This window comes from Cervus elaphus, chromosome 28 (genome assembly GCF_910594005.1).
Source record: "Cervus elaphus chromosome 28, mCerEla1.1, whole genome shotgun sequence".
In the NCBI taxonomy this organism is placed as follows: Eukaryota; Metazoa; Chordata; class Mammalia; order Artiodactyla; family Cervidae; genus Cervus; species Cervus elaphus.
Genome location: NC_057842.1, coordinates 14046842 through 14063285, shown reverse-complemented (window position 1 = coordinate 14063285; position 16444 = coordinate 14046842). Strand labels below are relative to the sequence as shown.

Genomic DNA, 16444 nt, shown 5'->3' with positions numbered 1-16444 from the left:
TACATACTATCATTTCCCCAACTCACTCATCTTGGAAATGTTGGCCTGCCAGCAGACACCACGTTTCACTCTAACAATGATTTTTAACAATCACTTTGGCTTTGTTTTTGCCTCATATTCAAACAAGATGTATTGAAGAAATAAAAATAACTATGAATACCAACTATGTAATGCAATCCCAGGTGGTGTTAGTGGTAAAGAGCCCACCTGCCAATGCAGGAGACATAAGAGATGCAGATTTGATCCCTGGGTTAAGAAGATATCTTGGAGGAGGGCATGGCAACCCACTTCAATATCTTTGCCTGGAGAATCGCATGGACAGAGAAACCTGGTGGGTCACAGTCCATAGGGTCGCAAAGACTCAGACATGACTGAGGTGACTTAGCACAACACACCAGCTATATTATGCAATCCATTTATGTGAATGAATGCGGCTTTGTAGGAGATTTTCACCACTGAATCTTTTTAGCAAACCTGGCTGAGGTCTTGCCTCTCTCTTTCAAGGCAACCTAAGGACATGGCAGAGTGGGTCAGAGGAAACACCCGCTCTTTCACAGCCAAGTACAGGATATGGGGTTCTGAACCATTTTGGGGTTCTTTGGGGTTCATTTTGGGACTTCATTGACAATCTATAGATCCCTTCTCAAACTTATGCTTTCAAGCATAGATCATAAAATAGGCAGAATGATCAAGGAAACCAATTATGTTGAAAAAATTATCCAGGTATTAAAAGAACACATTTAAAATGTAGTAATATGTATGATCATTTTAACTTCTTGGACACGAAAAGGAGAACACTTTTTTTAAGTGAACAATAGAATACAATATGCTGATGCTTATTTTATGCCTCAAAGCCACTGCCTAGAGGGCGACGTTCACAGACTCAAGAGTTAACAGGTGAGGCAGCCAGGAGCCAGGGAAAAGGTGATTCACAGAGGGAAAGGCAGAACCTCCCAGTCCACCAGCGGGCAGACCTTTGGTTCTGCAGGGAAACCAGGGAAGCTGTTCCCTTTGGAAAGCCACTTGACCTGGACCCCAGAGTTAACTCACTTCCTTTTGTGAAATCTAATATGGCCTTTTCAACAGTGAGAAGCAATCTGATGCTCAACATTAAATTCCATGTGAAAAAATATATGAAATAAGTGTGCTAATTGGTTCTAGATATCAAAATCCATGATTTCGTATGAGAAGTATTTTTATCTCTACTGAGTTTTTGGCTTGTCTTCTGAATTCATCTCCGTGGAAAATTCAAGTTGCATTCAGTGTTTTTCTCTTTTTCTCTCAACGCATCTCAGTTTTAACCTTCAAATATTTGTTCTGATTTCATTGAGATAAGCGTTTAGCTCTGACAAGCATATGATTTGCATTTTATTTGTATGAGGAGCCAATACTGATTCCATCCAAGAAGAGACGTGTCGAGTGACAAGAGCTGAGACACAAAGGATGAAATTTCCAGTTTAGATCTTGCAGGTGCGAAAAAACAAAACCACAATCACAATAGAATGGATGACAAAAATACAAATGCTGCTCAAGGAAGGAGCATAGATTTTAAGAGACACTGCTGAGTATTTTACAGATGGAGCTCTAAATATACCTCTGAAAGCCCCCAGAAGATGTTTCTCATATGGATTTTGCCCTCTCAATGTTTGCAAAACAATAAATAGTGTCTTATGTTACTTGAAGGACCAGGGAATAACAAAAATTATGTTTAGATTACATCCTGGTCATGAGGGGTTTTTCTGCTTTGTCCACGGACCCATCTCCAAGAGTCAGTACAATGCTGGGGTTCAGTGTGGACTTGTTCAATGCATGTTGGTGAGTTTTTTAAGCTGGAGGAAGCTTGTTCAAGAAATTTCCCGTAACTCATCTAGTGGCTGAATCACCTAGGAACGAAGCTACTGTAGAGAGTCGTCAGCATTGATTTTCCTCTTCCTGGGCTAGAAGTTTCCTGAGGACAAGAATCTTTATTGTACTCATCTTGGTGACCTCTTGTATTGCATTGTGGTTTCCTGTAATGGATGCCCCTTCAGTGTTGAATGAATCATTGTTCCAAGAAAACTTTTTCTCCCCACACCGTCCACATCTCCTACCCTACCCTTCCTTGTCTGGTATTTCCTTACACCACTCTGTGTTCTTATTACCACTCACTCGAATTAAAACCAATCTTCAAAGCTCGTTCAGAGCTCACCCCCTTCCTGAAATGTTCACTGACCCCGTGCTGTTTGAATGACCGTGGAATTTCAGTCTACACATCACTCATCCTGATGCTTAATGCATTTATCTCTTATTCGCAAAGGTCTTTTGTTCCCCTTTGAATCCACATCATGGATTCCCTTTGTCTCATTCACAATTATAAACTTTGCAAACAGTCAGTGCACAAGGAATATCAAAATGCATTCAATTGCATGGTAATTACTCTCTGGGATGCTCAGTTTCAAGAGAGATCTTACATGTCACTTAATCTAGATTTCCTTCTGATCTTCTGATCCCATCAACAACATCCTGACTCAGAGTTCTCTGTCCATACCTTCCAGGGAGGAAAAGGAACTCCCTTCTGAGGCATGCAAATCCCATATTTGAATAATAATTCAAACGAGTATTTATATATACTGAGCCTCCTCTCTGCTCCTCCATCACTGACTTTATACCCCTGGCTCACATAGAATAAAACTAATCCTTTTCCCACAAGACATTCATCTGAATATTTGAAGAGTGTTATCTATCATGTTCCCCCCAGGAGTCTCCTTTGACAGACTTCATTATAGAGGTACATGTAGTAGAAATCAGTTACTACAATGTCTTTCCCCCAGTTGACTAAAGGCTCTTTATGACTTATACCATTGTACCATTCATAATCATAGATCAATAGTTGCTAATGAATAAAATGGTATTTAAAATTATTTATATGCTTTTCCATTTTACTTCTGTTAAGTGGTAGATTTCAACATACTTTATAAAATGGCTGTGTTAATGAATCTTTCCACACTATGCTATTCACCATTATATCCTTAGTACCTAGAACCTTGGGTATTCAAGTATGTGAGCTGAATAAGTGTAAATAAATATGCTAAGGGAGAAAATGGGAAGTTATGATAAACAGAAGGAACATGTCAAATTAAAACTTGTACTGAAACTAGAAAATAGAATCAAGGTGTGGTACACATTTTCCAAAGTGGTGACAATCCATGCAGTTACTCTCAGCTCCACATCCGGATACTCCCCCACTCCCACACGACGCCCCAGCACACACAAGTAAAACCCAATGAAACCAAGCAGGGGTCATAAAACAAAAGCAAGACCACTTGGAGGGCTGCGCTCCTCGTCTAAGATAAACTACTCAATCCTTTGCCTCAGTTTGGTGGTGAAAAACGGAAATCAAGTCACTGGCCCTCTGCTCAAAGACACTGTGAGAATAAGGAGAAGCCCGCTTCTCTTTGGAGCATCAGGAAGAATGAAGGTTTAGAGCAGAAACACGGGGTGCCAACAGTCAGGAGGCAGGGGCTTGGGAGATGAAGACTGCTTTGCATATGCAAAAGAAACAGAAACAGCTGCCTCCTTGCGAAAAATCCCCAAACATCTACCTTTGCCACAACACCAATGTGCAGAAAGCCCACTCCAGTTTTTGCCTGGGAAATCCCATGGACAGAGGAGCCTGGTGGGCTACAGTCCGCGGGGTTGCAAAGGGTCACACACGATTGAGCACATACACACACAACATGCAGAAATAGTTTCCTCAATTCTATTCTGATTTTCTTTTTTTTCACAAGCACTTTTTAGTTTGTCCTCCAAGCTCAACAAACCACCAGAGACCTCCATCCGAGAACTGGGCCAGCGAGCTCTGGCTCAGGGTCTGCCTCCCCTGTCTACACTGCCTTCAGGCAGAGGAAGCGGCTGCTGGCTCACATCTGCCCCCATAGCAGCCCTAAGCACAGCATCTCTGGGAGCCCTGCATCTCCCACTGCTCAGATCAGCAGCAGGGAGAGCCAGGGAAGCCTCCTGTTTCTCCCTCAGCGTGGCACAGTCTGAATCCCGGGTTTCACAGCTACGGGCCAGTTTCCTCCTGAGCGTCACAACCACTGTTAACCTCCGTGACACATAGCCAGTGCATCACCCTAGACACATCTCCATCCTGTGGCCTGGACCACACTCTGTCTTCAGTTCTTGCCTTTGTGCTTCCTCTGCTTGCTTCTGTTCTGTTCCCCTCAGCACGGCCCTCAATGCCTGGAACTTCGTGAGTCCGTCACCGGTTTACTTCTGCTGGTTCCTCATTGATGAGGCTGCGGCACACCCATCACCTCTCTTGTGTTTCCATCCCTCCCCACTGTCCCTTGCTTCCCCACCCCGTCACCTCTGCCAGCTCCTCTGCCATCTGCATTCTCTCCCACACCCGTCTCTGAGGACAGTTTAGCAGGCCCACAGCTAGTGCCTAACAGTACAGGAATGGTTTCATCTAGTGTGAAGCATGGTGGATTTTTGCGAGAAAGAAACTGTTCCTAATTGGCTCATGTAACAATGTATAGAATGTATAGAATGAAAAGTAGTTTAAAAAACGTAAGGCCTACACACAATGGTCAAAAGAAAAAGAGCTGATGCTGGTTTCTTGCCAGTGATCTGAGGGGCAGACACAGCATCGTACAATAACGTTGGATATTAGAACATGTTTAATTCTAGAAAGTTTGGTTGTTGTTATTGTTCAGTCACTAAGTTCTACCTGATTCTTTGCGACCCCACGGACTGCAGCACGCCAGGCCTTCCTGTCCTTCACCAACTCCCGGAGCTTGCGCAAACTCATGTCCATTGACTCAGTGATGCCATCCAACCATCTCATCCTCTGTCATCCCCTTCTCCCGCCTTCAATCTTTCCCAGCATCAGGGTCTTTTCCAATGAGTCAGTTCTTCACATCAGATGGCCAAAGTATTGGAGTTTCAGCTTCCACATCAGTCCTTCTGATGAATATTCATGTTGATTTCCTTTAGGATTGACTGGTTTGATCTCCTTGCCGTCCAAGGGACTCTCAAGAGTCTCCTCCAGCACCACAGTTTGAAAGCATAAATTCTTTGGCACTCAACCTTCTTTATGGACCAACTCCCATATCCGTACCTGACTAGTGGAAAGACCATAAGCTTTGAGCATTCAGCTAATGAAGGTGAAGGTGAAGTTGCTCAGTCGTGTCCGACTCTTTGCGACCCCATGGACTGTAACCCACCAGGCTCCTTCATACATGGGATTTTCCAGTCAAGAGTACTGGAGTGGGTTGCCATTTCCTTCTCCAGGGGATCTTCCCAACCCAGGGATCGAGCCCTGGTCTCTTGCATTGTAGGTAGACGCTTTTACCATCTGGGCCACCAGGGAAGTACAATGGATCAAACATGTTCCTGGCCTTCTGGAATGGGTTGTCTTCTCCCAGGCACGAGCAGCCTGCAGTAAACAAAGAGGAGGCCCTGGCCCAGCAGTGACATTAAGCAAGCCGACTTTGCTGTCAGCAGAGTGGTAGCCCTTCATTTCAACCACCCTTTACTGCAGGATCCCTGGACACAGAGACACGAGTTTGGACCAACTCTGAACTTCTAATGATGATGTCATTCTGGGCCAGTTGAGCACATAAGCCTCAGTTACTCCATCTGTGAAATAAAAACACTGACCTAACAGATTCCATGAGGAAAATATAAGTACATTCAATTAAAAGTGTATAATACACATTAATGCAAATAGAACAGGTTCTGACTATGTAATGTGTCTCAGCAGAAAAATAGAGAGATAAGAACTAACATTCAGGAGGAATGCTTCAGTATGCTTCAGACTGGGTATGCTTTCTATTAATTACTTTTTGACAAATCTGCATTAAAAAAACCTAACATATGCCAGTCTGCTGTAGGCACTGGAAATATAGCATTGAATAAGGCAAGTTCCTGAACTCGAGGCTTATATCCTAAATGAGGAGAACACGTAAATGGAGAAAAATATCCTGCAATATATAACAAGTGCCATGATTGTTGGGGAAGAGGTCAGGGAGTGACCAGGAATGTAGGAGGGATATTTTAGATAAATTATGCTAAAAATGCTTGACCCAGCCTCTCCATGAAAAAATGGATTTGAACAGAGATTAAATAAAGAGGAAGCAAATGATGCAAATATCTGTGGGAGAATATTCTAGATGGAGGGAATGCCGAGTTCAGAGGCAATAGGGGAGGAATGAGCTTGATGTACTAAGAATCAGCAAGAAGGCCAGTGGGGCAGTCCCAGCAGGAGCAAGGTGGGTGGACATGGATGTGTGTCCACAACCCCTGGGGTCCCACCATCCCTGATACATTGCATAGATTTTATTTCAGGTGGGATGGAAACTGACCAGAATATTTAAGCAGAGAGGAGACATGCTCTATTTAAAAGATATACAGAATCTCTCTGGCTGCTTTTGGGGAGCAGGATGATGACTTGTGATTAGCCAAAGGATATGAGCAAGGAAGTTACTGAAAATGGCCAGATTCAGGCTGATTTTGAAGGTAGAGCTCTGCAAGGAATGATTGAAAAAGACAATTCAAGGGTGAGTCCTAAATTTATGACCCAAGGAAATGGGTCAATTACAGAGACTAGAAAGTCAGGGAAGGAGCTTATTTGAGGGAGAAACTTTACTGCCTGAGTCATGTTAAGTTTGACATGTCTACTAGGTATCTGAGCAAAGATGCTGCATATGTAATTACATATTGCTCAGGAAAATATTTAGGCTAGAGATACAAACATACAGTCTTGTTTAATGCTCACATGGTTCCAAGACATGAGAACTATTATTACCTCATTTTTATAGAAGAGAAAACACACTTGGAAAAATAACACAATTTGCTTCTGAGCACAGAGAAAGATTACAATTTAAAACAAAAGAGAAGAAGGATCTAAATAGTTTACAAGTAGCTGGGCTCACATCTGGGTTGGTTGAGGGGATAAATCCAAGTACAATTAATAGAAAAAAAAAAAAATCTGACAAGGTAGATATATAATACAAACTTGATTACTGGCTGAGATTCAAGTTCAGCATTAATTGTAATACTGAATGACCTCAAAAAGAAGGCTCCAGGTGTAGTCAGTGAAATGCAAGGACATATTTCATTAAGTCACAGAGACAGAATAGGCCCAATCCGCCAAGTATATACCTGGAAAGCAATGAACAAAACTAGAAAAGCCAAATATTTTTCTCTTGGCTCACTGTAGATTTAAAAAGGGAACACTGAAACCTATAAATATGTAAGAAGATAATGATGAATCATTTATTACACTTGCATGTCTCTAAACTACACTGAACTATCTCAAGAAAGGAGCTTCCCAAGCCCTCAGCGTGATTGGAATTCCTCCATGGTCTTTACGTGCCTTTCAAGAAGCACCTCTGAGAATGATTTAAATCAAACAGAAAATTCACTTCTTCCTGTACATAATGCTGATGAATTCCCAGCACAGTATATATTCAGCGGCATTGCTGGGATCCAGCATTCCTTTTCCTCAGCTCCTAATTCTGTTGCTTCTCTCTGGACATTGTTTCAGGTTCATTTTCAGTGAGTGATTATTTAACAACTATCCTGACTATAGCCTGTTTGGTTAAGAGCATGGTTTCCAGACAGCCTGGATATGAACCTTGGTTCAACCACTAACCAAGTATGTGCTCAAGGGCAAGTCCTATTATCTTTCTGTGCCTCACAGACACTCTCGCCAATCTAATGGAGATAATAATTGACCCTCATCACAGTGCTATTCTGAAGATTAAATGAGATCCTATAGGTATCTGGCATAGAGTAAGGAATCAGTCAAGGTTTGCCATTAGTGTTGTTGTTGTAATTGGTACTACTATTATTTTTACAGGTCCCTTGAATTTCATGTGTCCCATATCTCCTTTTCTCTCCAGGAGAGGAAGAAACTGTTAACAAAAGATAAATTCTTCAAAAAAGTAAGACTACCAACAGCAGTCACTCTTTCAAGCTTTAACATTTAAAAGAGTTTATTTTGTAGAAATCTTTTGCAATTTCCATTAGTAAAATTAGGTACTTATGCTTTCATATATGCCTATTGGAGAGCTCAATCCAGTATTATGATCCAACGTAACATAATACCTTTGGCCAGTTTTCAGTAATCCTGGGTGTAGAGGAGAGGTGAGCCTTGGCAAGAGTGCGGTACCCATTAGGTGCCACAGCATCATGGTCAGGCTGGGGTTTGGGGTAACATCTGTTCAGCCTCAAAGGGTTCTCTTTCTCCTTCATTTTAATTCACAGAAGAGTTTCCTGGACCTTTTCACTAAATTGTACCTCTAATCACAAAAGATGAATAACTGATTGCTATTGTTTTATCACTAAGTCATGTCAGACTCTTTGCAACCACATGGAGTGTAGCACACCAGGCTTGAATAATTGATTATAGCAGCACAATTCAGTTGAACAATACAGACACTTTAACCAGACTTCAAATCAATACCTTCATACCATCCCTCATACACTAAGCATCAATATCACTGATAATGCTCGTAAAGAGGTGACTTTGGTATAGGATGATGCACACCAAGCCCATGTTACAGCAAACACACATCTCCAAAGGCAGACAACCTGTACAAACAGCACCATAATGCAGGTGGTGATCGTCCAAACCCTATTCCCAACTCAAACCCATCATTTTAACTTTCTTCCAAACAGGACCTCACACCTGTATTTATATAAGTGACTCGTAGGTGGTATTTCAGAGTCCAGCCCATGCCAAATAGCTTAAATCCACTCACAGCTGCTGAAAATAAAGATTTAAAGCATCATCATGGTGGCACTAGTGATAAAGAACCCTCCTGCCAATGCAGGAGGCATAAGAGACCTGGGTTTGATCCCTGGGTCGGGAAGATCCCCTGAAGGAAGAAATGGCAACCTGCTCTCTTATATTCTTGCCTGGAGACTCCCATGGACAGAGGACCCTGGTGGGCTACAGTCCATAGAGTCACAAAGAGTTGGACACGAATGCAGTGACTTAGCACACACACAAGCGTCATCTTAAAGGAGATAAGAAAACTGAAGTCTAGCTTTTTTACTTGTCCAATAAAGCCCAGTGAGGTTAATCAGCTGAACAAGGTGACATGCCTAGCTCTTATGTCCCAGGTTGCATTCAAAGCTTCCTATCAAGTAGGCTCTGAGACCATCTTCCCTCCATGTAAATCTTTTCGTTTTTTTCCTCTTCCCTTCCTTCTTTTTTTTCTCTCTGGGAGCCTTTCTTCTCTTACAGGATCCTGTCTTAGAGAGTGATGAGAGCATTTAACCCTGAGCTTGACTGTGACACATGCCATCACAGGGAAATATAGGACCTTGACAGAACAAGCAAGCAAAAGGGACCCTGCAGGATGTAGAGTGGGATCATTTGGAAGGAAATGCCAGGTGGACATCTGCTTAGTAGATGAATAGGAAACACAAAACGAAAGCAAACAAAAAACTAGATTTTATCTTTAGAATTGACGTTGGATGGGATTAAGAATTCAGGTCAGTTGGGAGAGGGTAAGTGCTTTCTGCTTGTGAGAAGGACATGACTCGTGGGGTCAGAGTGTTATGGGCTGAACTGTGTCCCTTCAGAAATTCATGTACTGGAGTCCTAAGTCATGGTACCTCTGAAAGTGACCCTATGGGGTGATTGAGTCTTTATAGGGATAATTAAGTTAAAACACAGCCATGAGGGGGAGCCCTGATCCAGTGTGACTGTCGTCCCTGCAGAAAGAGCAGATGTGGACTCAGACAAGTACAGAGGGAAGAGGGAAGAGGACTGAGCCCTGGAGGAGGGCTGGGATACATACAGTCTTTGCTCAGTCCTTGGAAGGAACCAAGTCTGCCAACTCTTTGATCCATGATGGGATCCAGCCTCCATAACTGAGAAGATACATTCTGTTATTCCAGCCGCTCTACCTCTGGGACCTAGCAAACTGAAACAGATTTTAACTTTTATGGATAAAACGGATACCAACTAACAGCTGGAGCAGCTTTGAGAAGCAGGCAGTGGCTACATCATACAAAGCACAGGATGCAGTGTGGAATCCCCCTGCGGCGCAGGCGAGTCTCCGCCTGGAGCAGGTACCCCGGTGGTGCAAGGCCCCTCCTCCTGTCTGCTGCACACAGACCACCTCCATGATGTGTGTGATGGGGTACCTGGGCTTTGCTGTTTCCTGGTCAGCTTCTCACCAGGGGACAGCACTGCATGTGTTACCTTGCTCAGGGTAACGTTGACTCCTGGTTTTTACCTGCTTTCTGTGGCTTTGGGACAGGCTGGTGACAGGGCGTTTCATATGGTCACACAGACTGAGGGTACCCATCTCATACCACAACCTCCCACACACACACACTGCTTCCAGCTCTGAGCGCCTCATCCTTTGCCTGCGGGCTTTCTCAGCCCAAGAGAGAAGTGATGAACAGCCCCTGCCCCATGACCCACGGGGCTTTGTAATCATGGCCCCTGCTCCCTCCTTCCATTTAGGGAGGAACCTGAGGCCTCTATTGTCATAGCTGTTGCCAGAAGCTGTTGCTTCTTTACTAGAATTAACATTGCCCTTTGGCTTTCTTCTCCTACTTCTTATGAATTGAGGTGTGTCCCCCAGTAAGACGTGTGGAGTTCTGATCCCAGTCCCTCAGGAAGAGGGCATGCTTTGGAAATAAGGCCTTTATGGAGTAACCCAGTTAAGAATGAGCTTATTATCTTGGGCTCCCATCCAATAGGACACATGCAAAGAGGGGATATGGCCACGGAGAATGACCTATAGGGACGGAAGACGGAGGGTAGGGGAAATGCTCGCAAGGACAGTGAGGCAACTGGAGGCAGAGAAAAAGACGGGTAAGGGTTCTCTCCCAGCACCGCCAAAGGGAGCCCAGGCCTGCCGGCACCTCCATGCCTGACGGGTGTGCTCAGAGCCATCAGATCATGCATTTCTGCTGCTCTAAGCCACCTGGTCTTCAGGGCTTTGTGAAGGCAGCCCCGGGAAAGAAGCGCACCTCTGTTCCCACATCCACGTCTCCCACCCACTGACTCCTCCCTGCCCCTAAGCAAGTGTTTGTACTTGAATTTTTATCTTAGGGTCTGCTTAGCTTCCCTGATTAGATTGTCAGATACTTTAGAAAAAATACTGAACATTCTAATTCTTCTATCTCTTATGATTACTAGCAAAATACTCCCCATAGTGTCAAAGTTTAATAAAGGTTTGAAAAGGATGAAACAACCTGTGTCTACAGATGAATGGAGTAGAAGCATTTTCCTTTTAACATTTTAAATCTGTTACAAATCATTCTAGGAAAGATTTGCAACACAATAATGTTTTTATTTTTCCCCAGAGGGAAATTTTCACTTTTTTATAAAAAAAAAAAGTGTCTCTCTCTCTATATATATGTATAGACATATATTCGGTCACTAAGTGGTGTCTGACTCTTTGCTACCCCATGGACTGCAGCATGCCAGCCTTTCTTGTCCTTCACTCTCCACAGGAGTTTTCTCAAACTCATGCCCACTGAGTCAGTGATGCCATCTTGCCCTCTGTTATCCCCTTCTCCTCCTGCCTTCAATCTTCCCCAGCATCAGGGTCTTTTCCAGTGAATTGGTTCTTCACATCACATGGCCAAAATATTAGAGCTTCAGCTTCAGCATCAGTCCTTCCAATGAATATTCAGGGTTAATTTCCTTTAGGATGACTGACTTGATCATCTTGCAGTCCAAGGGACCCTCAAAAGTCGTCTCCAGCACCACACTTTGAAAGCATCAATAATTCGAAGCTCAGTCTTGTTTATGGTCCAACTCTCACATCTATACATGACTTTGAAACCATAGCTTTGACTAAAGGGAACTTTGTCAGCAAAGTGAAGTTTTATACACACACACACACACACACACACACACACACACACACACACACATATATACAACAACATGGATGAGTTTTGAGGTTATCATGTTAAGTGTAATAAGTCAGAGAAAGACAAATACCGTATGATCACACTTAACTTAATCTTAAAGAACAAACCCATAGATACAGAAATCAGATTATCAGATTGGCAGTTTCCACAGGCAAGGAGTAGAGGCATAGGCAAAATAAGAAGATCAATATAAAGAACAGAAAGAAAGAAAAAGCAGAAGAGAAGCAAGTAGGAAAGAAAGAAATGGAGAAGGAGGGAGGAAGCGATAAAATAACAGAGCTCTTAGGACAGAAGTGGTTTGGGTGCATGTAAACAGATAAATGGAGAGATAAATGACTGGGACAACAATTTGGAAAAGGCTGGATCGTAGTCACTTTTACAAGGACAGGATTGTGGTACTTTGTCATCACACTACTTATTTCCCTTTAATAAAATGAAGGAAAAAACAAACAAAAAACTAAGTCCTTGATAAAAAGTATCTGGGCATTTTTGGAGCCTTAGATGTTGCATAAGTTTCAATGCCGTTCATCCTAGGCGACTCCTCCACTGCAGTGGTCCACTGCGAGGATTATAGGGCCACCAGAAACTATTTGCTTTTTCACTCTGATTCAAGGTCAAGCGCAAGTCTCCCTGTAGTTCTGCTGATAGGGATATGCTGAATAATTATATTTATGCACACTGTGACGGCTATATTTATGAAAATGCAATTGTTTCTGTCTTTGAAAGCAGTGAAAATTTCCCTCTGGGGAAAAATAAAAATGTTATTGTGTTGCAAATCTTTTCTAGAATGATTTGTAACAGATTTAAAATGTTAAAAAGAAAATGCTTCTACTTGAAGTTTATGAAGGTACATGCCTGACAGGGCATCTCTTCACTATGTTCTGAGATGCTGAGCCAGGCTTGGGGGATCCTGGTGGCCAAGGCTGGTCTCCATACCCCCCGCCATCCACCACTGCAGTCCCCTCACCACAAGGAGGGCAGTAGTGGGCAAGGTCCAGGTCATAGCTTTGGGAAGAAGAGAAGCAAGTGAGAAGATTGGAAGGCAGGGAGCTGGAAAAACTGGCTGCTAAGTGAATTCTAACAAAGGAATGAGTCTATCAATGGGAGCAAAAGAAGGTGTCAACCCACACCCATATGTAACACACATGTAACACATGTGTTATGTGTGTTACATATGTAACACACATATAAATGTAAGCACACCCTTCTGAGTTAGTAACAAGGAGCAACGACTACTCTAATAAACTGTGTAACTGAAAGGAATATTATAGTATTTTGTTTTAAAGGACTTCCATGAGCTACAAATTCCCAGCCAAACTTCAAACTTAACATTGAATCCCACTAACCTAAAATTTAGCACCGTGTTACAGTTTAGGAGTAACAGTTTTTCTTATAGTTTGGACATGATACTATTACACTGTCAAGAAAGATATACCACTGGTATTTCATAATTACTTCTGAATTATTTTCATAGGAGAGAGCTATAAAGAACCAAAATACATCATGGAAATAACTGGAAAGAAAAGATTAAACAAGAAGGTCAAATATTTGATCACACTAAAGCTCTAGAGCTTAAATGATTCACATATGTCACAAAAATCAGTACTTTAAATACACACATCTGTCATCTACCTAATGAGAACACAAGCATAAATATCAACATCGGTGTCTCACAGGATGTTAGTTACACAGAGAATATTGGAACAAAGAAAGCAATTTTCTCATTGAACAAATAACTACTGAGTCTCAAATAAGTATAAGGAATTGTGCCAAATACCCATGGAATTCAAACTGAACAAGATTTAGACCCTACTTAACAGTCAAGACAAGACTGGATTGAATGTAATTTCAACATAATGTTCAGGAATTTGAAAGTGACATGTGATAAGTGTGTAGTGTGATATGAGTGTAGACCCATCTTGGCGGCTCAGGGAAGAACAGTCTGAGACAAACTTTTAACTGGATCTAAATCAATGGGTCTGGTATTCAAACGTGAATACAGATGAGAAGAAATGTGAGGCAGCAGAAAAGCATCCGAGAAGAGAAGGTGTACAAAAATACAAGGTGGGGTCTGGTTGTTACCAGAACAATGGTACTGAGTGCCAAGTATCAGAATATTATTCCACAGTCCCCACAGATGGAGCCAAGGAGGGGTCCTAGTGGGGTGCAGCATATTTACCGTGAGGCACCAGAGATCTAATCTGGAGGCAGTGTAGGCTGCACTGGAATGCGGGTGTCTAGATCAGGGCTTGCAAACTCAGGTGCATATCAGGCCTGGGGGGGCTTGTGCCAGCAGTCTCGGGGGACCACATTGTTCTGGCCCTTAGGAAACTCGGCGGGTCCGGTTCTGCCAGATACCTGGTTCCTTCAGAACAACTAGAAGCCCAGAGTTTGATGTGAACCTTTCTAATTCCTGGATGCCACATAATTCAAAAGGAACTTTCTATCGACTGATGGATGGATTGACTGACTGCTGGATGGATTGATTGACTGGAGGATGAAAGTGGTATTAGATCCCTGTGCTGGCAGCTTTCAATGGGTCCAACAAGTAATAAGGATGTTAGAGGGATCTTGGCATGAATTGATAAGGCCTCAAATGGGACAGTGACAGCATTATCACATGTGTAATCATTTTTTCTTACACTTAATCGATTGATGTTAGCTTTTAACACATAGTAATCAACAACCTTAAGGCGACATGATTTAGAAGAATTTAAAACTACCTGGTAGAAGCAGGTCACAGTTACATACAATTTTTGGTTAAAGGTTTTGGCTGTTTTAAAAATATTATTTTAAATATATTTTGAATTATAAAAACTTTTTTGTACTTTCCCCCCATTGAATTGGAATGATTTCCAAGTTTCTACAAAAATGATGATCATGAAGTTGAAATCAGAAACAGTAAGTTGAGTAGTAAATATAGGCAGTAGCAATGTTGTCCAAAATGAAGATTCATTTACTATTACTAATAACATATTAAAATAATTGATTAAGAGTTCTATTTTAATCCTTGAAACATCCAATTAGAAGGCTGCTTCTCTCTCACAGCTAGTTATAATAATGCAAATATTTTCAACACTTACTATATAGAAAAAGAGCTCAGTTGGTACTATCTTCATAATATTTTCAGACCAAGAGCATGACTCCCATGGATCACACACAGCCAAGTCATCTTCCGACACCTCTCTACATGTCTCTTGTGCTCAAAGTGTGCTTAATACATGATACACATAGAATTAGGGGTGCTTCTGGACAGAGTAATATAAAGAGGCTTCAGAGTGTCCACAGTCCTGCTCTTAATAGCCCAGGAAAGAAGGCTTAGGGAGAAACCAGAGCCTAGAGGAGGAGACTGACACTCTTCCTGGGTGTCTGGAGGGCACATACTCCTGAAAGCGACCCTCTCTCCAACGCACAGCTGGAACAAGATGGGCTCAGCAGGTGGAGGTGTGCTGAGCACCTGGCAGCCACCCTGAGCCCAGAAGGCCTTCCAAGATGGTGAGTCAGTCCCCCTGTGTTAATCAGGTCACCGAGACACTCGTCACTGTGCATGCATTACTCATCTACCATCTCTGAGCCTTTTACAGAATGCTGTTTGTATGATAAAGATGAGGATCGACTCTGAAATGAAGACTCATGGGGGGAGCTGACCTTCACAGAGCTTCTCTGAGGCCAGTCTGAGGGCTTTAGTGGGGATGAGTGAGAACACCCCACTAGGAGGGGACATTTGGGCATAAGGTTCAAGTCCAGGGTTTGATTTCTTTTTTTCTATTTTTTTTCATTTATTTTTATTAGTTGGAGGCTAATTAATTTACAATATTGTAGTGGGTTTTGTCATACATTGACATGAATCAGCCATGGAGTTACAGGGTTTGATTTCTTAAAAAAAAAAAAAAATTAACAGAGAACCAATGGATTTCTCCAACAACTTGGTATACAGACATCAGGAGACTCAAAGAAGTCCTTTAAAAGTCCATGAGGTTGATGAAAACATTTTGTAAAGGAATCTTGATCTATTTCCTAGGCACCCATGCAACGGAAACCATCCTTAGGAGACTGGCATCTGCACAGGTGAGGATTAAAATGTGCTCCAGGTGGCGCTAGTGGTAAATAACCCACCTGCCAATGCAGGAGACACAAGAGACCTGGGTTCAATCCCTGGGTCAGGAAGATCCCCTGGGGAGGGCGTGGCAACCCACTCCAGTATTCTTGCCTAGAGAATCCCATGGGCAGAGGAGGCAGGTGGGCTACAGTCCATGGGGTCACAAAGGGGCGGACACGACTGAAGTGCCTTAGCACAGCACACCTCAGTGCCACGGGATCTGCCCCAGGGGCTGCCCTGACCTCAGGTAAGAGAGCTGTTACCTAGGGCCACCAGAGTTCCCATGTGCCCAGCATGGTCTCTGATGAAAGCTCTTCACTTGGTATAATATGATCAGTTCTCCTTTTTCGTCTCAAGTACCCCAGTTTGGACCATTAACTATATAAACACAGCACCTTTAATAGCTGAGGTAATTTCTGCATTGCAACCTTAGGTCAAAGGCACTGAGTC

At 42.7% G+C, this 16444-nt stretch overlaps 1 protein-coding gene across 28 annotated transcripts in view; it reads right to left on the bottom strand.

Moving 5' to 3' along the window:
• The window catches only part of RIMS1 (regulating synaptic membrane exocytosis 1), a 578197-nt gene that overhangs the window by 365449 nt on the left and 196304 nt on the right, over positions 1 to 16444 (bottom strand). The window lies entirely within an intron of this gene.